At 45.5% G+C, this 23,760-nt stretch overlaps 1 protein-coding gene across 1 annotated transcript in view; it reads right to left on the bottom strand.

Annotated features, from left to right (window-relative positions):
• Positions 1-17,321, bottom strand: part of DAB1 (DAB adaptor protein 1) — a 417,778-nt gene extending 400,457 nt beyond the window's left edge. The window contains exon 1 of the mRNA XM_040565211.1: positions 17,219-17,321. The gene's annotated coding sequence lies outside the window, so the exon portion shown is untranslated. The remainder of the gene's footprint in view (positions 1-17,218) is intronic.
• Between the last annotated feature and the right edge of the window lie 6,439 nt (positions 17,322-23,760).

The following is a 23,760-nucleotide window of genomic DNA, read 5'->3' on the forward strand; positions in this document are numbered from 1 at the left end:
AACTCAATTTTTGTGATTCATCCCAAAAAGACAATCCTGTTAGAATAGGTTAGAGAGATTTCCCCGTTAATCCGAGCTTCTTCCAAGAGTTCAGTGCCTGGGGCAGACTACTTCGGACAAGATCCCAGTCCCTGAAAGAGGAACTGGGATGCTCTCCACTGAAAGAACGAGAAGTTGAAGAGGAGACTTCTGTCAGGCATCGGTGGCTTCACTGAAGAGGGACAAACGCAAACGCATACCTGGAGACAAACGACTTGCAACTACACGACCAGGAATCTCATCCCCAATTAAAATATTAAACCATTTAAAAAACTTATTAACCATCAATCTTGTCTTTAATATAATGGACGTAACCTTAGAATCTCTGACCACAAACAATCCAGCCTCTTAAAATTTACTACAGGGAAATGCGTTATTCAATCAAACCCGAGCTGGCTCAGAATCTCAAATCTCTTTGTTCCCGATGCTGCGAGGAGGTGTCTGGGCAGGGGGCGGAGGGAGAGGGAGGGCTGTTATGAGCAAGCTGGCTCAACTGATTTCTTGTAAACACCATAAAAATGAGCACTTGACCATAATCTATGAATCGGACATAAAGGGAGAATGCAGTTCTTAAAGAAATGAGCATTTTTAAGTGCTCCTTGAGCATCAAATTGAAGAAAACATTTATGAGTTTTCCATCATGTTGTGAAGCATCCTGTCAGGCAGGATCAACCCCATAAAACTATTTTGTGACGGTACGTGTAAATGATTTTAACATTATCTGTCGTTCTAAAGCAATAGCAGAGACTAGTCAAGCCATCTGAGAGTTCAGAATTGTAATAGGGCCTTTGAGGAGATTATTTGCAGGCTAATCCTGCGTTTTTTCATGGAGGCATTCCACAATGTGAAGCACCATATTCACACGGCACATTTCACCTCCCAAAATTACCTCTGAAAGAGCCACTTAAAAATATTATACATTGTGCAAACAAGCATATATCTAAATGATATGCATGTCTAACAGGAATGGGTTATTTTCGAGGGGTCCTAAGCTCATCTTTTCTATTTGTTCATACAACCGCATGCAATAATAATATATATAAGAACGTATGCATTTCAACCAGATTCACACGACCACTAGAGTTGTTTGCTTATTGTTGCATGTTTATGTAAAAATTGCATCAAAAACAAATGCATCTTTAAAGATATGTTTGTTTTTTAAAATTCCGGAAAAAAATATATTTACATTCTTCATAATGCTGCAACAGCTTCAAAGAGGTATGTATGAGAACATGCAACTTTAATGGTAGGTACTTAAAAGCAATCACTAAGAGATGTCTTCAGCCATCGTCCTTATTCATCCTTTGCCGTCCTTTTCCCACAAAACTCTATTTTCTTTATTCCCCACCTATGGCTCTCAGGAGTTCAGGCTTCTAACCTCAGTTTTCTAGATGCCATCCAAATCAGATGACTCAAATAGCAACAGTGGGCATGTTCCAATGAGGTCCAGCACTTCAGTGTATCCCACATTCCCACTGAGGCAGGAAATAGCCATGCCGGAGTAAAACATGGCTTTTTCTTGATCAAAGAAATAAATAAAAAATAAAAATAAAACCCACCCTGTTGAGGATGCAAAGGATCAGTCCTTCAAATCCTGCCTTAAATGATAAGAAACTAAGAAACCAAGCAGCTAAGATACAGTAAGATTGGTTTAGCACTTAGATCAACCCAAAAGAAAAACCTACTCATCACCACAGGAAATTTTCCTGATTGCCTGTTTTTGTTGTTGTTGTTTTAAAGTCTCTTTCTTATCCAAGGGTACCAGTCAATGAACAGCAGGTTAGAGGCTTAGGAAATCTTAAGACAAGCTGCAGGAAACTGTTGGGATTCTGCTTATTCCCCAGCTCAGCCACGTCGGCAGGCAGCAGAGGGAGCGCCGTGCTGTGCCGCACTGCACCCCGAGCAGTTTGCTTTCCACTGGCTCCGTTCGCTCCTAATGAACTCCGAAGTAATAACGCCGCGCTGGAAACACATTGGGGCAGCAATAAAAACCAGCGGTTGCGTTCTTACATCATTGTCATGCCTGACAACATCCAGGCTGAGAGCAGCAACTTGCTGCAGCTGAAAGGAAGGGGTTCGGTTCCCTGCAGGCTGACCCATCACGGCGTGCTGGGGAGATGGGCACCAGCGACACGCAGACAAGGGATGGGACAAGGGACAGGCAAGGCTGACCTTGATTCCATTGGATGCTGGGGATTTGTTGGCCTCCGGTCTCATTTGAGATAAAACATTTAAAAAGAAAATGTATGTGGATACAAAGCAGTTTCAGCAAGCTGGGTGTACTTAGACACAGCGCAGTCTCTAAAGCTACAGAAGCAGACTGGGATGGGTCCCGAGGAGCTGCCGGCATCCCCACCACTGCAGGGCTGACCCAAGGTTACAAAGCTGGAGAACATCAAGAGCATCTCAAACCAACTTACAACTGTGAAACAGGAAAAAAAGGTACATCACACCATGTCGTATGAAAAGCTGCACGTTATTACTTCTGATTCACCAACAGACAGGTACAAGCAGGAGAGAGGATAGGAAGCACTGTCCCAAGGGGCTAATCGCATCCCCGTGCTGATGCCACTGCTCCTTGCCCCTACAGCAAACAAGCAAAAACCACAGTGTAGGTAGAAGTCTGTTCTCACCTTGGCTTTCATACTGCTCACAATAGCCAAACAAAGCTATGCAGAAGAAACATTTACTTTCTCCACCTCTCTGTTCCCCAGTTTGTAAAATGGCAGCAGTTCTGCCTCCCTTCCCCGCAGATTTGCCACCCTTTTTCTCCTGTTCCTGCAGACACCAGACACCACCCTGGTGCTGGACACAAACGGAGGAGAGCACAGACAACCTGACTCTCACAATCCAGCTGCCTTTAATATCTTTCCTAACACAAAGAAATTAGATTAATCTCATAATCAAAGGTGAATGTCATGTTCAAAAAGCCAAAGCTCTTCTCCGGTAATAAGCTTGTATCTGTAAAACCCTGTGGCACAGCAACACAAGATTTCATTTTCTTCTGTATTTTGCCACGGAGAGAAGAACTCAGTTTCACTGCCCCATCCGTGCTGCCTCCCTGATCCTTGGGTCCGTAAGGAAGTGGCTGACTTCTGAGTGCAACACCAGGAATCGAGTCTAAAGTGGCTTTCAATAACTTAATTCAAAAAAAAAAAAAAGAGAGAGAAAGAAGCCACCTTCTAAATTTCCTTTGTCTATGTGAGGAGTGCATTAGATCAGATAAGGGATATTAAATGGCCTTTAAGCCTGACAGCAAAGAACAGCTCTAATGGGAGTCCCAAACTGTGCTGCTAGCAATATACTGTACTTACAAAACAGCAACATCAAGATGCCAGAACAGTGCCGTGACCTATATTTCCTGCAAACCAATTTTCTTCTTTGTAAGGTGGATGGAAAGTATCCAACTGCTCAAGCTCCTTTTCTTCCTGTTGGAGCTTTGCCTTACCATACGTATTTTTCCTACACCCAACTTCCCTGTGCCCTGCAGCATTTAAAGCATGAATTATCTACAGTCTATTTATGCAGTTATAAACAATAAATACTGCAAAATCGTGTTTAGGCTGCAATTACCAGATGGGAACTGAATTCTTTATATCTCAGTTCCCTACTTCTAAAAGAAGCCAAGATTCCCTTAAAGGGGAATCTTAAGGAGAAGAGCAATATCCCAGGGGAATAAAGACCACCTTCCAAGGAACTTGCATGGATCCATTATTGATAGAGTACACTAGAGCTGGTGCTGTCAGAGCACGCAGGTTTGGACTTTACCATTTCCGCTCTGAATCTGCAGCATTCCCCACTCTCTACACCCTTTAGTGCTGCAGCTTTTTTAAACCGTGTGAGCAGGGGAAACACAAAGCTTAGGCCATTTCATTTTGTCTTCTGTTCTTCTTCCACTTCACAAGTACCTGTAAGTACTCCTAAACCTGGGCAGGAGCATTATCAAGTCTCCATGGGGGCAGAGGAGGGTGGCATTGGAACCTGTCCTCCCACAAAGCCTCCAGTGCAAGGTCGCTGTGATGGTCACACCTGAGCCTCTGGTGAGGCAGCACCCAAAAATCACTGCTAGCGTAAGGCCAACCACCAGTAAGGGCTGAAAGGGCTCAGAGACGGAGCTACTCTGAGGGTCACTGCCTGGGTTTGGCAGGAAGAAGCCCAAACTTCCAGCGTTTGTATTTATCAAAGTGAGGTGCTTACTCTTTCGAGCGGCCCAATCCTAAATAAATAAAAAATAAAATAAAGAGAGGACATGAAAATCAAGACGTTTTCAGAAGAAATGAGGTATGTTTGCTTGGTTTCTTTCACTCCACTGCCTTGTGATATCCCTAAAATTCCTATCTTGGTCTCAGAATCTGCAGAGAGGAACTTCCCCAGTGTCTTGTGCAGTCACACTGTGCTCGAGTGGTCAGCGAAGCACCCGAAAGGAGTGACTGCTTTTCAGTAAGCTTGCTTTCACTCCCCCTCCCCTCTTACAGCCAGCCCTGCCAAATGCAGGCGCTCTCCCTCAGGCAGGAAAATTTGGAAAGGGACCACCTGATGCAGCTTTTATTCCAAAACAGTCTCACGTGTGCTGAGTGTCAACGAGAGCCGTGTTGTGCCACGGCACCTGCTTGTCTCGGGAAAATTGCAACGGTTCGGCGTCGAACACCTTCAATGGTTTCCAACTTTGCGCTTGCCCCATCTGCTCCTCTCAGCTCATTTTGATTTGTTTTAGCCTTTGTGCCTGCAGGGGCACCAACAAAACTGCAGCATCACTGCAAGTTCCCCCGCTATGGAGCAGTGCCACGTTTGTCTCCAATTCAGCCTCCTCCAGAAAAAGAAGAGCAAGATCCCTGTCCAGTTCTGCTGTCTCTCCCTTCCTCTGGAAATATGCATAAGCAGCTACCTGACCTCTATGTGGAGCTCTAAAATAATAAAATAATCCCACCTGTAAGATAACCAACATTAAAACCCTAAGTCAGATGCCTGCAGAACACAGCCAAGCACATGAATGCTACATCTCAGCCCATCTTTATGAGTTAGCCCAATTAGCTAAGGAATTAAGTCAAAATTACTGGAGTTTACGTAGCATTTTGTTTCTTTGCTGTTAGTATGGTATTTATAGGACCTTTAAGGCAAAAATGCCAGCAACTTCCAAACATTCAAGAATCTGGGATTCTGAAATGGAAACAGAACTGCTAGTTAGGTGGGAAATTTGATAAAAACAACGGACAAAATATACATATGAAAGGGTTAGGCTGTGGTTTGGTAGGGTTTTTTTTGAGACAGTACAAAAATTAGGCTGTCCCATGATACCGTCATGGTACATCCACCCCTGGATTTTAAAAGGGCCTTAAATACGATGGAAGAAGGACATTATAAATAAGCAGGGTGGGGGGGGAAAGAAAGGAAAAAAACCACAATCTTTCTATACAAGACTCCACTGAAATAGCTCTGATTGAGCCCAAACATTCCAAAAAAAAAAAAAAAAAAAAAAGAGTTCATCATTCCATAGGCTTAAAGTCAGCAATCGCCAGACTAATGAGGGCCCACAAAGATGCGGATGTGCCTGTGAGAAGGGAACCACTCCAAGGCATTCACTTCTGAGCCACCAGGGATTGAATATACAATACAGCACAGCAAAACACAACCGATGGGGCACAGCCCTCACAGCTCACACTTCTAACTGGTGATCGCGGCATCACTGTGACCATCAGGCTGCAAACAGCTCAACACTCGCTTTAAAAAAAAAAAAACAAAAAACAACACTGTCAGTGGTCTCGAGGTACCTTTGGTTCTCTCTAAAGCAGGTCTCAGCTCAGTGGAAAAAAAAGAAATTACCTAGCCAAAAGCTCAGCACATAGTTCTTCGGGTGCAAAGTATCAAACAGCAGAAATGACTCAGCATGTGGCTGGGTTTGGTATTTGCAGCGAAAGTTCAGGACATGTCAGGTAACCATGAACTTGTTTTCCTTCCCTACAGCATGCAGTGAGCGTACCAATACTCACCATACTCAGCACCAGCTCCATTGTGCTGAATCATTCAGCTGGGCTTCCTCACAACAGCCTGAGTGACCATACCTTCCTCCAGCAAAGCTACGGAAATTTAGCTCTACAATTCAGAAGATGTATGGTTATGCATCTCTAAACCTAAGTCGCTAACCACACAGCTTGTGCAGCATCCTGGGCAGGCAGTCACGGGGCTGAGCTGGTCCTGAACTCAGGGAAACACTGTTCAGCAGCCACTGGGGAGTAAATGAGGCAGAAAGCGAGTCGGCCAGGCAGCTGCAGAGCCGAGAGCCCAATCAGATGGAGGAGCTGCAGGGGAAGGAAAGGTGAGCAGAACTGGAGAGCCAGCAGCCAGCATCTGCAAGGTAAAACATGAGCTATTTGCAACTAACAGGCAGCAGGAAGGGAAAGCTCACTGGCAAAAAAGGCTGGTTATTTCCTAAATCGCTCTCCTGAAATTCTCCAGGATACCGAACCGCACATTAGTGAGCGTGCACTTATCCCGCTTCTTCAAAAAGAGGGAAAAAATAGTCAGGATACTTATCAGAAGAATGGACTGACTAGCTTTGATGAACATGCCACTCCTTCAAAAAGTACAATTGCCCGAGCTCTGTTCCTATCTGTTGACATCCGCTGGCAAGTCAAAAACGCCATTCAATTCCCTAATTTCTCCTTTTGAAATAGGAGCTGTGTGACCTCTGTGTCGCTGCGAAATTCTCAGCAGCCATGATGTACAGCGCAATTACAATGCTGAAATCTCAGTTACTGGTTTGTTCCACAACATACTGAAAGAAAAGTTGTCAGCCGAATGTCTCCAGCCAATTGCAAAATACATTATTAATGAAATTAGAGTAAGAGGAACCTTTTTGTGCAGCTCTTTTATTAGATAATTCCAACCGACTCGGTTCCACAATTACAGAACCTGAACCCTGCTTTTTAAATGCTGCCGCATGTAAACTGCACTCTGTATTTGCACTTGCAGTAATACTCTGAAGGCAATAGCCTGTAATAAGCAAAATTATCATTAAACTCTAGTCCAGGCCCTCCCACTAACGAATGACAGCACACCCCGGAACCCTGCACTGACGATATTCTTCCTACCAGTGTAATACTCTGTTTCTTCAGAATTCGTACACAGAAAGATACAGGAACAGACGAGCATTTCAAAACAACCTATTTCAAAGTAAGAAAGACATTTAGAATCGCAGATCCGTCCTTGATCTCCAGAGCCAGAATGAACAGGGCAGACTGTGACCCCCAGGATGAGCAGCAATATTCAGCCTGGATCGTTCTTCAGCACAGGAAAAGCGCCTGCTCCCCCAGGACTACACACCAGATAACCTGAGCTTGAGCAAAGCAAACCATAAAGAGGAAAAATAAATGCAAAGGAAAGAAAAAAAAACCACCTGATCACTCCATATCACCACCAGCGAGGAGGTGTTCAGTCGGAGGACGGGGCAGCTCGCGGAATCATAATGGGGTACGTGCCGCTTAACGTCTAGGTAACCTGTGCAAATCTGGCTCTAGCTGATAACGATCAAACCTAATTACAATCTGACAGCTGTTCAGTGGCTTATATAGTGTTGCCGACTCTTAAGATTTTATCACGAGTCTCATGATATTTAATGTTTTTCTTAAGCCCTAACTCCTCCAGTCAAGCAATTACCCAGGAATCCCACTTCCAATAGTAATGAAAATGAGAGTTTCCACCTCACGAAGGTGGAACAAGGCTTAAAACATGACCCAAATGCAACAGAAGTTTCTAAACTCAAAAAGCAAATAAACCCTAACACAGATATGCTTAAATCTGCACCTTTTTTTAACCTGAAAAGGTGATGTTTGGAAGACTACGCCAGGAGCTGGAAGGGCTGTTTGGCAAAGCTGCACAGGTGCATTGCCTTATTCCACTTACTGGTGCTCGGGGTACACCAGCACCCACGGCTCCACCAAACAGGTGAAATAACAGGTTTAAACAGAAGTTGCTGATTACAACTACAGCAAATTAAGTTGCCTGCATGAGGAATGGCTGAGTGCCTTGCTCAAACCTACCACTTGCCTCCTGCACTGATGCCTCTTCGGAAACTTAACGCCGCCTGCCATGCTCTCGTCCAGCTCGAACACCTTCAACTCGAGGGTCACCCCGATGGCAGCAGGGGCGAGGAGACAGCGTACATACAGCTCTGCACTCCTTCTGGCCCCGGCCTTGCCCCTGCAGCAGGAGCCCCGCTGGCTCCCAGCACGGCTGCAGCTGGCCCCGCGTTCGGGGACCCCTGCTCCTGGCAGGACACACGGCCGTACTGCAGCAGGACACATTTCCAGCCTCCAGGCATCTGTGAAGCTGCGTTTCTGCGCCAGAAGCAGTATCGCCACGCACAATACTCCTCAGCGGATTGTTCTCCCACACTTTTCCAGGATGTTTTTTTGCCTGTGTAAGCTTTTCGCACCCACAACATCCCAAGGCAGTGAGCTTTCCTGCTTAACACCAGACCGTGTGAAGTGTCTCACTTGTTCTGAATCCGCTGATTGCTCTTTTCCTGTGACGCCCTTCACCTATTTTATTCAACAGAACGATTCCTTATTCACCTCTCCTCCTGATTTTAAGAGGCCTCAATTATTTCCTCTAGCATCCCTAACCCACTTGCCCTCCCCAGTCATAGCACAGCAGTCCTCAACCTGCAGAAGCAGGAAACTTACCCAACCACTCCAGGTTTCTTCTATATTCATGTCTACTCAGCACGCAGATTATACAGCTCAGAGCCAAAGTTAGACTCCAAAGATGTCCAAGCTGAGATCTCTCCAGCTTTGGACCAAGGAAACCTTTAGGTCCACCACAGCAAGCCAGCAGGCCAGAATTTTGCTCATGCAATGAGAAAGACAGTAAGACTTCAGTCCCTGACCCACTGCAACAACGGAAATTGTGAATATTCATTGCAATCCCTGTTTTCTTTCTGCGCTTCCACGACTTGGTTCCTAAGAGTGACCTTAAATATGCATAATAAAACCGGGAACATTTCAGACACTAAGCACAGCTGACCTTTACATCAAATTATTCTATTTCGGTAATGTTGAAGAAGCGATCCGTGAGTATCATACACGTCTGCTACGCTTTGCAAAGATAACAGGCATGCTGAAAAGCTCTCTTCTTCCAGGGGAATCTCTTTTCATAGCTCTAAGCCAAGTAGTATCTGCACTGCACCAAGGTGGGACTATGATTTGAGAAGCTGGTGATCCTGATTTCCCGATCCCAGGACACACTTCTCCCAACAATTTACACATCCACTACCCACGGAGAAGCTGCTGGAAGGTCATTTGTATGGGTAACTGCTAGAGAGAACTGGTGATTTAGCTCAAGTGACAGCAGCACTAGCAATAAAGAGCATCCTCTCTACTCCAACCAAGGCTTGACTGCAACTCCGCACAGTCCTGCCACAGAGCAAGCCACAAAGCCTGTTCCACATGAAAAAAATTGAACTAATATAATTTAAAGCATGAATTTAAGCTCAAATTTAAGCTCATTTAAGCTGCAAAACCATGCGTAGGCATGGTTATTTCAATATTAAAGTTGCAATTTTCAGTTTAGCTTCAGCTAACTGAAGGCTTTTAAATGTTAAATCTATATAAGCCAGTCCTGGTCTGAAAGATGTTTCCAATAAGGGCCTGCACCAGCTTACCAGTGTAGGGAAAAATAAATCAATTTAAAGCGGGAGTTACTCACTGATCATGTACATCCCGGACCTATGACTGGAGGGACTTTAGTCTATTGGCAGTAATCACACACTTTAACGCAAGCCCGACATCATCTCTTCATCCGCCAGACACATAAAATTTCACGTTGGAAAACAATAATGACAACAAGTTAATATTTTCAGTAATAAGTTATCTTCTCAAAGAGCACTTGACCTTCATTGTAATTTGCACACAGCTTGCAGTAAACCACCTGAGTGTGTATAAAATGTAATGAATAAAGAAATATTAAAAATGATGGAATGTTATTAAAGTAGGTCACAATTCAAACAGCACAATTACTGAAAAAATGATGTTTGAAACTACATCATTCACAATCCTTCCCACACTGGATGAGCTACTTTATAATTTATTTTGCTTAACAACAGCTTCTGTCCATATTCTCTCTCTCTCTTTGTCCCCAAAGACTCTACTAATGCAGCCCACTGTGCCACACGACAGCAACGCCCACACGAGGCATGAAATGTCACAGATCACAGCTTTACACCTGGCCAACATAATATATCCATCAAATTCTTTCGAGCAGAAGCATTTGTTGTTGTTTTGTGGGTCAAGCCGCACAGAGACAGATGGAACGGGCACTTTATTTACATGTGAAGTCCCTAAGCCCATTCACTTTATTTATGGCAGACAAAATCTGGCCTTACACAGTCATCTAAGCAGCCTTGGACCAGAGATGCTGTTGTTTTACAAAGATAAGGAAGAATGGTTTTCTCCCATGCTTCCAGATGATGAAGAAGATTCATTTGTTCTTTAATATTATATTCCACACACTCAGAACATCTTATAAATGCTCAGAGTGCGGATTTTGATTCACAGCCTAAGAGCAGATGGATGCAATTAATACCCACCTGTATGCTAAAGCAGCTCCAAGAGAGAGCAGCAGAATGATTGGGCTCACTAATGCACACCCAACTACGCCATGAAATCCCAGATTCTGCAGAAAACTCAACGTAAGCCTGCATAATGCAGGTTGGAGAAGTCAATTCTTTTCTTTTAACCAGAAGGTCAGGACACATGGACCCAGACACTGGCTTTACCCATCCTTCCAAGGACTACAAAACAAACTAAACTGTCCACGAGTATGCAAACACAGAAAGGAAATCCTTGGATGCAAAATGTATCACTTTATACATTAGGGATATTTTGAGTGGTGACCTTGAAAAAGCATTTTAATTTTATTGACATGGATGTTGTCATGACAGTTTTACTTCTACAGAAATAGGAAAATCTTTGCTACAAGGACAGTATTAACCTTTCAGAGTTATCTTTTAATTATCTGTGTTGCACATGAGTGAGATGGATAACTCAGAAGCCTCCTTATTTTCCTGGGAGCCGAAACACATGCAAAATCTCAGGACATCTTCCAACAGGAAAGAAAAAAAGTAGTATCCTCCATTACATTGCTCTTCACATTATGTTGAATAAGATTATATATTATAGTCTGGATGCATATCTAATTTTATCGCTCAGCATCTGCCAGTGCTTCGTGACCTCTGAGATAAGCTGCAAGCACTCTGATAAATGGACCAGAGGTAGTCCAGCAGATACACAGCAATCCTCTAGATTTCCAGAGCCATTTCTTGACTCAAACACAATTCATACAGCACCACTGAACCTCCAAATTAACTTGACGCCTCTTCTCCCCCTGCAGCATACTGCCATCCTGCTCCTTTTCTAGCCTGAATATCCAAAGGCACTGCCATTAAAACACATTCATAACCGGACAATTACTTTTCACCAGAAAGAGTTGCTATTTTTATTCGAGAAGACTGAAGTTCAGACAGCTAAATGGACAGCCATGATTATAGAGACAAGAACAGTTTTAAACATCAACTTCTTCCTCCTGAAACATGGATTAGGTCTATGTGGCAAGGTTTCGGTAGCGGGGGGAGCTGCAGGGGTGGCCTCTGTGAGAGAAGCCCAGGAGCTGCCTCATGACAGAGCAGAGCCAGCTCCAGGGGACCTGCTGCTGGGCAGAGCTGGGCCATGAACGATGCTGGCTGGGCCTCTGGGATAGCAGATTGAAGAAAGGGAAAAAAACTATTGTGCTACAGCAGCTGGGAGAGTGGGGTAAGATCCAGCCCTGCAGCCCCCCAGGCGAGTGCAGCAGGAGGGCAGGAGGTGCTCCAGGCAGGCAGCAGCAGTTCCCGTGGCCTGTGCAGGGAGAGGCCCCTGGTGGAGCAGGCTGTCCCCCTGCAGTCCACGGGTCCCACACGGAGCAGATCTCCACGCTGCAGCCCGTGGAGGAGCCCCCGGTGGAGCAGGTGGATGAGGCCTGGAGGAGGCTGCGGCCCATGGAGAGCCCCTGCAGGAGCAGGCCCCGGGCCGGAGCTGCAGCCCGTGGAGAGGAGCCCACGCAGGAGCAGGGGGTCTGGGGGGAGCTGCTGCCCGTGGGGGACCCGTGCTGGAGCAGTTTGCTCCTGGGGGATGGATGGACCCCGTGGTACGGTGGTTTTAGTTTGTTTTTAGTTCCAACTGCTCCAGTCTGTCAGTAATAGGCAATAAATTACATTAATCTCCCTACACCGAGTCTGTCCTGCCAGTGACGATAATTGGTGAGTGATCTCCCCATCCTTATCTCAACCCCTGAGCCCTTCCCATCGTATTTTCTCCTCTTTTTCTTTGAGGAGGGGGAGTGAGAGAGTGGTTGTGGTGGAGCTCAGCTGCCCAGCAGGGTAAAACCACCACAAAACACCATTTTTTTCTCAGTAAGATTCATCACCTCGGTTTACTAAGGACAGAAAACAGGGCAGAGGGCAAGCACACCGGAGCTCGAGGAAGTAGAGGGAAATGTGCCACATCCAACTAGAGCTGAAGGGGAACTTCTCTGAAGGAAGACTGGAGTAATCTAAATCAGAACTGGGCTCATTTAATGCCGTATTAGTCCTGAAACAAGCAACTGCAGTGACTTCCATGTGTTGACACAACCCCCTGCAAAGACCACCTGGGAGTTACAAAGGCGTGCAGTGTCATACAGCACTCGCCACAGCTGGGGCTGATACCACTTAGAAGCGCCTACAATTAATAATATTCATGCAAAGAGATTACTGCTGACATGACAAAATTCCAGGGAAGGGAGGAGTGACAGCAAAAGAGCACCTTAACCTCCCTTTTTGTGGAAGGACAGAGAAGTAGAAAGGAAATATCAAATAATGCTGAGTGTCTGGATTTCCTTTCAGCTTAGCAAGAGGAAGGCAACCCTTGAACACGTAGAGTTGCAAGGCAGGTGTGTCCAGAGAGCCTTGGGCGCATTGACCACAGCAAAATATCCTGAAGGAAGGCAAAACATTCACTCCATCCTCAGCTGTGGCTTTCAAATGAGATGTAAAACAGAGCCCTGACCATTCATCGTCATTAAAGATCCCATGACAATTCCTGCAAGAGTAAAAATGTTAACTAACATGTCCTGGCCAATATCCAACTTGGATAATTGCATTCTGCTTCCTAAATTCCCCTTGCAGTTTCAATTGGATTAGTTTTTCTTCATTTCTCTTCCCAAAACCCCTCCTGCGTAATGTTTCTAGCCCAGAATGGCTGCTGGATTCCACTCCAGAGGTGCGTGAATTATCAGTGCTGGGCAATCCCAACATACATTTTGTGTACATTAGTCAGAGAAAATGCTCTGCAAGGCAGAGTAATACTCTTACCTCTCGCTAAGGAGTATTTAACTTTTCAAATGAGAAATCCCACTGATGTTGGTAGGATTTTTTTTTCGAAAATACTGCCCTGCACACATAATGGTAGCAAAGCCAGCCTCCTGCAAATGAGCACAGCCCTTTGATGGGCCATATCCGCAGCTGAGGTAGTAGCAGTTGCTCTGACTTCAACAGAACTCTGCCACGTTAAAATAAGAGTAAACATTCATACAGTATTTTTCCACCGAGTCAGTCATGTTTAAATGCTGCAAGAATCAAAGAAGCTGCAGTTGAATGCATCAATCTGCAGATAAACAAGAGGAATATCAACACACGCTCTTGCTTTTAACTGGCTCGCACAATCTTCATGCTATTTTGAGAGAATTTTGGAGGTCTCTAATTTGGCATATCAATGAAAATTGAAGTCCTGTGTAACACCAATCTCCTGGTATTCGTCATGTATACTCTACTGTGAGTACCTGTGATACTGTGGAGGCAAACTGAGACATCCTGACCCCATGCATTTTATGGAACAGGAGGAACAAAGGTGATTTATGTGCATAAAAGCAAAATCTGGCAAGCCTTTGATCTTCTTGTAGAACAATCCCAAAATGATTGTCAAGATTGCTTAGGTTTTTCACCCTCTGCATTTCTTGTAATAGAACCATTTCAACCAAAATGTTGTTTTATAGACACTGTTTAAGGGGTCATTTCCATCTGCCTTCCAGGTTACTCAGAAGAACACCTTTCATTCCCTCTTCCAAGAACTATAATCAACAGTTGAAAATAGCTTGTTTTCATTTCCAGCCTGCTTCTGCATGCCTGGTAAAGCATAAAACCACAAACACGCCACCTACTTCATGCTTTAAAGCTCTGATAGTACAAGGACATCACTAAAAGTCTGAGAGAGAGCAATCGAAGGCAGACTACCATCAGGGGAAGAAGAAACACAGAAAATATAATTATTTTGGTATTTCCTCATGAGTATTGTAACCCTCCTCCATTCCCCCCTTGTAAACAGTGAACTCACTTAATAGGGGTCACTGTGAAAGCATCTACATCTGCCAGCTTCACGTTGGGTTAGCTGCAGCATCATGCTTACACCCCTACAGGAGGTGTGGACGGAGGCGATGCGGGACCTCCAAGGCATCCTACTTCAGTGCAAATGCATTATTAAGGTACAGAACTGAGCAGTGAAATTAAATGTTGGTAACAGAGGATGGGTATCAGTAGCAAGCCAGACTTAGGTTCATCTGATGAGTACAGTTGGATCTGCAAAGGAATTTTATGTCAGAATCAGATGCTTAAAGACGCACAGACTACGTTCCAGATCTACAGCACACATAAGAGGTTGGTAAGGTGAGAGCTGATCATCAAAAGCGACTGACTCAATTTCCTGCAGCTCATGTTCTGTCATTCCGAGTATCAGTCTTGAATCCAGCTCATCTCCTTTTGCTGATATCAACAGGGGAAATGACACCCATCATCAACCTTCTCTCATCTCCTCCCACAGCTTCTCCCACTGGAGAAATGGGTTGAGCTGGAGGACACCAGAGCATGTATCCTTACGATAAGTAGTACTGAAGATTACCTGGCATTTCTACAGTGAATGCAGGATTGAAAGATTAGTCCTTTCATCACAATTTAATTGCAAAAGTGTATAGCTGCTCATCAACGGGCTCAGCTTCACGAGCATCCTGAAAAAGGACTGGAGTAGGATGACTCTTTCAGTGCCTCCTTCCTTCCCAGCCCACCCCCAGGACTATTCTAGCTGGAGTGGAAATGTTAGAATTACCATGCTCTATAACACAACAGTCACTACCACAACAATCAATAAAAAACTACCATGTCTACATGAACAGAAGCTTTGGATTAGAGAAACCTAAGAACAGAAGGATTTACCTCCTTCCCCTCTGCATCCTGATGAACCCTTCCAAAACCTGACTGTAAACATTTTAATTCTCTGTCAGCTCGCTGGAGGAAATCATTACAGAGGCAAAATTAGACAGCATCATGTGCCACTGCAATAAGCATCTGCCAGTCAAGCAAGCGTCACCCTGCCAGTCACCCCAAGCACCCCCACGCTCCCACCCGTGACAAGGGTGCTCGGAGCACTGCTGAAGCCGTCAGACCAATGCTGCACGTCAGCCAGTAAGTGGTATGGTATTTCAGGGGGTTATTTCTTACTTAGAGCAAACAGTCCTCTCTCTCTTCTCTGCTTCAGGCAGTTTATACATTGAATTCAATTTTAAGAGATACATGTTTGTTTACTAAAGCAAACAAAAAGCAGTAATGAAGTAAGAGCTGCAGCTAGAGTGAAGTAAGCAACCTGCTTGTCTTCCACTCCAAATTAATTTTTTAGTGCCAAATATTGACACTAGAAGGTAAGCAGCTTAGTTGCATGTCTGCTCTTCACTCCTTCCAAGTACACCACTGAATTTGGTGCGAGATCGCTGAAGGATACGCACCGACCTCGTCTGTGCTTTCAGCATTACGTCCCACAGAAGCCATCTACATTTGTTGGGGTTCTTGGAAAAAAACCATCATTATCCAATATGCTAATACCACCAGCCTCAGATGGTATTTCTCTTTCATCTCTAGTTTTCCTTGCCTTCACCCCTCATAACATCAGACAGTTAACCACACACAGAAGAAAATGTACCGTGTAGCACTGCTCAGCACCAGAACAGAAACTGCACTCTGCTTGAATGTATTTCCTTAACTAAGTAAAATAAATAAATAAACTCATTTCCAATTAAAAATAAAGAAAAACCCTGAATAACCTGTTAAAAAAAATAATGATTTAATACAGATCAAAGCCTCAGGTGTTTTGTGGTTGTTTTTTGCTGTTGCAGGTTTTTTAGATTTTTTGGCTGAGACTTACCAATCACATGAATATTTACAAGCAGTTTAATACCACAATTAAGAGGACACAGCCAGTTCAGCTCTGATTTGCCTAAATCCAACATAATGACTTCCCACAGAACTACCAAGTCTCCGACCGCGGAGCCGCAGCGTCAGAGGGTTATTTGCTCCAAGGACCTCTTTAATATGGCTGTATTGTAATACTGCAGTGCAAAAGCCTCTCCAGTCATAAAAAGAAATGTAGCTCAGAAACAACTTGTGGCCGCTGAAAAAAAAAAAAAAAAAAAAAAAAAAAAAAAAAAAAAAAAAAGCCCATTCGCTTCAATTTGCGCTCGTTTAACACCGGCATTACCACAGCAGCTGGGCTAAAACCTCCCCCCGAAGACCTACCTGGTCAGGATGCTCGGGCAGGGCAGCCCCATCCCCTCCTCCGAGGCGGCCGCTCTGGGAGCACGGCGTTTCAATTCGCAGCCCCAGCGAGCAGCCCCTCTCCAGCCCTCCCCCGTCTCACTTCGGAGCCGTAAGCTTTACTTTACCGCCGCCGAAGGCCATCATCGCCCCCCGGGGAGCGGCAGGAGCCCGCTGCCCTCACGCCGGGTCTCGCCCCGAGCCGGGAGCCCCCGGCCACCCGAGGCGGGCACGTCCCGCACCGCCCTGCCTCGCCAGCCCCCGGCTTCTGCCTGATCGGCTGCGAGCCCGCCTGGCTGGTCACCTGCCTGCCGAGAAGGCGCGGAGAAAATAAAAACAAATAAAAAAAAAAGAGAGAGAGAGAAGGGCAGCGAAACACGTTTGGGCGTTGCGGGGCCGAGCCCAACGGGGGCGTGCGGGGTGCCGGGGCCGCCCGCAGCGGGGCGAGGGGCTGGCTCCCCCCCTCCGGGCTCTCCCCTGGGGTCCCCCCTCTCCTCCTCGTCCTCGTCCTCCTCCTCGTCCTCCCCCGGCTCCTACCTGCAGCCGGCGCCGCTGCCCGCATGGCCCCGCTCAGCCCGGGCTGGCGGCGGGGGCTGCGCGGCGCGGCCCCCCCCAGCGCTGCCGCTGTGGGCGCGGAGCGGGCCCGGCCCAGCAGCTCCGGCCCAGCCCCCCACAGCCCCCCCGTTACCGCATTGCCGCCAATAGCGGGGGAAAAAACAGCCTTCAGCCCCCTCCCCTGCCCGCCCCGCTCCTCCCCTCCGTCCTGTCACGGTCCCCAGGCGTAGGGGTCCCGCGGAGAGGCAGGGGTTCCCTCATGAAAGCCCCGTGGGATATGGGGGGGCTGCTCCTGCCTCGCTAGGGTCGGGCTGGGGAAGGCGGCTGACAGCCCTGGTGGCTCAAACTTTCCTCCCTGATCGCAGCCCTATTGTAGGGCTGTGCCCCAAGCTGCTCAGGCCCTCAGGTGACTGCAAAAAGCGGTATGCACGAAGTCCTCCTGCCAAAGGGATGGCACCTTCCCCAGGAAGGAGCGATTCCCCTGTGAGAAGCAAGCTGCTCGGCTCACAAACTGCAGAAGTGAGACAGTGATTTAAGTTTTTTTCTAATTCTGGGAGACTGAGCTCATAGCAGCTACAGAACGAGACTCCAGCTGCAGCTCATACCCCTTCCTAGCAAGATCCTTACAGCATCTTGGGCTTCCTGTGCCCCACAGAGGAGCAGATACTAGCCATGATGGAGACAACAGTCACTGGATCCAGTGGCTACCAACACGTGCCTTGTGGCAAGGCGTTAACCTCCTATCAGTGTGACCCCACACATTTGACTAAACCATTTTCCCTGGCCCCAATCTTTTACCAGCACTCCTGTGTCACGTCTTTATTACAGTGGTAATAGCTCTTCCTGCTTAATAGGCTGCTTTGATGCAAACCTGGAGCCATCCGACACTGCCTGCTTCAGACATTTTGTTATCCTTAACTGGTGGATGATAAAAGATGAATAAAGCTGTCAGATATCCTATTGATTATGTGATTGAGATGTACCCTGATTGCCCTTCTCATGTTGAGTTTCTTCCATTCTATTTCTTTTGTGGGGTTTGGGTGAGAATGGAAAGAGCAACCGTGCCTACAGAGCAGTGCTGAACTTGCAGTGGATCGGCCTGATCTGCTCCAGTCCCACCGTGTCCTTGTGAGGAATACAGTTCTTGGAAAAAAAATAATATATATATATATATATATATTTGTCAAATCTCAAGACCTGCATTCTTCTGGCATTACGGTGTCTCTGGCTCTGGGGCCCTGCAGTTTTCTTAGCATCTTCTTGCTCATTTTGGGGGAAGTTTGGCAAGAAATCCATCAGGTTCACACCACAATTGCCTTAAGTCACAGCTGTGGTGCATGATTCAGGTGCGGAGTGGGATGTAAGAGAGCTGGGGTTCGCTTCTATCTCCAGTACGGGGCCTGCCTGCTTTTAGTGAAACTGCTGCATTATGAAGGTGGCCGTTGGTACAACCAACTCCATGAGCTTTGGGAAGCTCGACTGGCATATTGAGAGCCCAAGGATGCGTGTCTGTACCAAGAGCATCAAATATTCACGTGCCTATCTGCAATGCCATCCAAACAAAGAGAGAGAGAATCAGGAAATGTTTGTAAAAGATGACTGAGACAGATCTATATGCAAGTGAGATTAATTTCCATTCCTCAAACACAGATGTCTGAGCAAAAAGCCACGCGAGTGCCTCTGAATAAGAGCACCGGAGTGCTCGCGCAGAGCTGCCGGAGCTCCAGCGCCTCTGCGTCAGCTGGGAGGCAGAGTGCCACCAACAGCTGGGCGAGCAAAGGAGCAAGCCCCGAGAGAGGGAGCAGGAGCGAAGATGCTGCAGTGCACAACTGCAGTGAGGGACCGATTATCCTCATCTCAGAGCAGGCAGAGTTTGAAATGGAAATGAGGGGAAGATTTCCCTGTCACACTACCCGGCAGCTAGAGTAAACGTTGCTCTAAGACAACATGGAAGCAGGCAGCATGCAGCGTGGACTTTGTTTTGTTTAGCTGTTATGCAGCTCATCTCAGAGGTTCATTTAATTGCTACTCAAAAAGTCCCATATGGTAATGAAACATTAAGAAAAAGCTATTTTTACCCTCACATCTTGACACTGATATTGAGGTCTTTCTGCTTGCAGGGACTTCAGCTTGTGTACTCAAAGCAGAGCAAATTATCAGTTCCTTGCACAAGTCTCATCCATATGGGCTTGGGAACAAAATATTGCCTGTGATGTTAGCAAAGGCCTCCAGAGATAGGAACTCAAAGGCCTCACATCCAAGCTGCAGAGGTCATACACTGCTTCCTTTTGCCATCAGGCATGGCCAAGAACGCCTGGGGTTACAGCGCCTACTCAACCCAAAATTCCCATGCGGAAACCAAACCCACCTTCACTCATGTACTTAACCCTGAAAACTTCCAAACGTAACTGCCAGGCAAGGATGAACGCAAATGTCTAGGAAACTTTTGCTGCTGCCAAAAAAGAGAATTTTGACTTGCCCTGTCATCACCCTTCATCACATTCTGTTTTTTTTTTTCCTTCTTTCTATGACTTTCGGAAACTCCTGGCGTTCTCAGGCAAGACACTTCTGCTGCGCCTGACAAAAGAGCCCTCTGGTTGCTGTTCCAGTCACGACAGAGCCACTTAACCAAATACATACCCAGGAGTACCACAAGCCCCATACGTATAGATAAATATTCCAACTTGTTATGTTGCAACGCTTTTACTTTGGCACTTGCTGTGTGTGGGCCTCATGGAGCTTGGTGCGGGAATCATTGCCTTAATTTACCACAAAGACACCAGAAGAGAGGTGGCTGCTGGCTGCCTAGTGGCGCTCTCTGGAAGCAGGTTAGGTAGCACACCTTGGAGTGATTTAGATCCTTAGCTGGATTCTTCCAAATACCATCTTTCTTTCTAGAGGTTTCCTTTTGACCTCTGTTGTAAAAAATACCCTGTGTTCAACAATCAGAAGCGAGAGACTCTCCAAGTCCTTGGGTGCCTCTAACTGGCTCGCTGTGCCTTCTGTCCCTGCTACTGCCAGTGCTCCAAGTTCCCCCCATCCCCGAGCAGCTCATTTCTGGGTATTTCTCTTTTTATTGCTGGGAGTGGAATACTGAAAAAATAATTCAGTATTTTTATGCAGTAGCTACCTCCAAAAATACTATTTTCGAAGGTAAAAGTCAAGGAAGAACAATAAATAATAATTGCACTACTTCTTCCTTCTCATTACTCCAGATGATTGCTCTAGAGGAAAACAGAAGATTTTATTTGAATGCCCCGTATTCCCTTTCTAAAGCATTTCAGAGATCAAACTTTAATAGTTTAAATACGACTTAAGAAAAATAAACTTTAAAATTGAGATTCACATTACCCAATATTATCTGTGGAGGAATTTATACCAGTAGCAATACTGTAGTCATCCAAGCAGGAAAAAGAAACAATGCATATTTCCCCAGTTACAAATAAACTGATTTTAAAAATTAACTACTTCCAGACTAGAGTTTATTGTCCTATTCATAAAAATGGAAAGATGGTGGCTAGAGGGGAAGTCATACTTAAAACTAATTTAATTATAAATTAGAGCAAAACATGCATAACACGTATGGATTTTTTGCAGAAATAAAGATGCTAAATTCAGCCAAGAAATTATTTGCTGTGAATTATTCACTTGGTTCTGTCAGTTACTGAACCTTTATAAAGGTTCTGTGGAAAGCAGAAATAAAAAATCAAGCATATGCAGAGCAAAACAGCATCAAAAGTCAAAGAAGTCTCCAAGGGAGATGAACTTCAATGCCACAGTAGAGTAAACAAATGGAATTATTTACAATATAACGTTATCGTTTGCGATGATATTTTATTCATTATTTAATCACACACTGAGTCTCCCTCGCAGCCCATGGTAGACTACATAGCCATTTTGTTCCGCCTTTCACCTTCCATGTACATATGGAAGCGATATAGTTTAACGTTTGTGTGCGTTACGCATGCTACTGCCTCCTGCACGTGTTTAAAACATACCCATTGCCCCCCACCTGCTAACTGGGGTACACAGACCTAAGGCTGCAAGGCATTCGTGGATGATGTGACCATTACACGACTCCACATCTCTTTGATCCCCCAATAGCCAGCTGGCGTGTCTCCCTGCAGAGCTCTTCCTCTTACCGAGCAGGACAAAACCTTCAAAGGGAATTCAAGTCAGGAGCCAGTGTGCTCGGCGGCACGTCGGACTGAGGTGCTGCTAATTGCCACATCAGCTCCCACGCCAAACCATACCACCCACCCCAGCACAGCGAGTGCAGGAAAACAGACTGACAGGGTTGCTGTTGTACAGGATGAGATTTTTGTCCCAGCACAGAATTAAGGAAAGTGGGCTCAAGATCATGAATTTTTGCTCTAACTGAGCCTTAGTTTCACTTTCTGTTGCTACTTTCACACACTCTCATGTTGAAGATGCCCAACATTCACTCCAGTATTCCAGCCAAGTTTCAAGAATCCCGTGGCTTCACAATTTGCATAACCACGTGCACCAACCTAGTGCTGCACTAAAGCACCTCTTCCCTTAATCCCCTAATTTGTGGGAAGGGCTGGGGAGACAGGAGGGCGGTTCTGTTCAGCAGTGCAAGTCAGACAAGGGAGGATTAGCATAATCCAACTGCTGCAGCTATTCAATTTCGAGACTAAGGATGATAAAACCAATTTTCCTAGTCAATCATTGTGACTGACTTGAGTCAGAAAAGGGGGGGGGGGGAGCAAATGATGGTATAAATTAATGAAATCAGTGGAATTATGTCAAGTGACACCATGAGAATGAGGCCTTGCGTTAGAAGCATCCTGCTATTGCTGTGAAGGAAGTCAACAAATTCTAAGAAACCATATAATTATGAGTTCCTCAAAGCACTTTATCCCATCAAGCACTACCTTACAAATACTAGATATTACTTGTATTAACACTTAAGGAAGTGAAGAGCGGCAAGGGTGCTTGAAACATCGCCAGGCACTAGGCAGAGCCAGGAACAGAAGGTGACATGCCGCTGTACATCCTGACTGATGAAGGAGGTTACCCAGGAAAACAGGAGAAGAAGCAGAGTCGCTGGCTGAACCTGATCCAGGGTCTGCCGTCACTGCCAGTTCCATCTGTGAGCAAATCCCCACTACAAGACTTTTGAGCTTCCTTCCTATTTTTTCTGCTGTTAGCGTGATCTCCCTACCAGTCCCCACCAGAACAATTACATGCTCTGTCTCCTTTCCTTTCTGTTGGCTTGTCTCACATAATAAAGGTGCTTGCATATATTAATTGTCTCAAAAAGCTAGGACCTTCAGATGGAGATTGCTGAAAATAAGGATTTGGCACTGGAAGCATGAAGAAGCCTCACTAAACAAGAGCGAGCCTACAGGCTGTGAACAACCCCTTGCCGCATTACAGGGGATGCCACACTCAGTCTGACTTAACTTCCCAACTCATTTGCCCCTGGTACTGCGTGCAGCCTAACGAAAACAGCATTAGCTTCATTTACCGTAGGTGATTTCTTAATAGCTGATTCACATTCCTCTAATAACCCATCCCCACCTTCCTCATCTAGGGTGTAGACGGAGTCAACTGAGACCTTAACGCAGGCTCTGACACTGACAAATGCCTCTTTTTGATCACTTCAGGTTGTGTGAGTCTATCCCATACGCATCAAAATCAAACACAAAGTACGGGAAGCATTAATTAAAGCATATCAAACACAGACTTGACAAGACTATGATTTAAGTGTAAAACTGCCTGAAGAACCGTGATTCAATATTTTAGTTCATAACCCACTTTTTATATCATTGTATAGAATTGGAAAAAAGAGAACACTTCCCTCCCTCCACACCCTTCATGTTTTATTTTATCTTTCAACTCTTGCTGGCAAGACTGTCTCAGCATCATCTCTGAAAAAAGATATCATAAATTGCTCGGAGTTGAAAGAGAAGGAGAACTTGTAAACAAGTTACTTATTCTCATACTCTGTCCCCTAATTCCAAAGACAGAAAAAGCACCACACCTTTCAGAGGATGCAGTTTTCCTCCTCCAGCTCCAAGTCTGAGAATTGCTCCATGCAACACTTTAGCAGGTACCCTTGCGATTCTTTATCTCTGCAGAAATCATCCTACATTGCAGAAATACTTACAGAAAGCACAGCTATTCCCAAAAAGCTGGCAGGCACAGGCAAGAAATTCATTACTTGCTGGCTAGGAATTCACTGACCTTAGGGAACAGAGAGGGCTGACTTACAAAAGGTTTACACTGGATGTTAATCTGCTGTGTACACAAACACTTTGGGCTGAAAGTCTTGAGACTAAAAACTCTTGTGATATTTCTGATACTCTCAGCTTAAAGTTCAGCTGGAACCTGAAACGCTAGGCGAACATGAAAACTACAAAGAATAAAACTTAAACAAACCTCTGGACCTAAATACATAGAGCTACCTAACATACATCACCTAACCTCCTGAACCTCATGCAGGAGTCAGCCACGGGCAGCAAGAGAAAGACGTGGTCCAGCGGTGGTAATGCCAG

Source organism: Cygnus olor, chromosome 8 (genome assembly GCF_009769625.2).
Source record: "Cygnus olor isolate bCygOlo1 chromosome 8, bCygOlo1.pri.v2, whole genome shotgun sequence".
Classification (NCBI taxonomy): Eukaryota; Metazoa; Chordata; class Aves; order Anseriformes; family Anatidae; genus Cygnus; species Cygnus olor.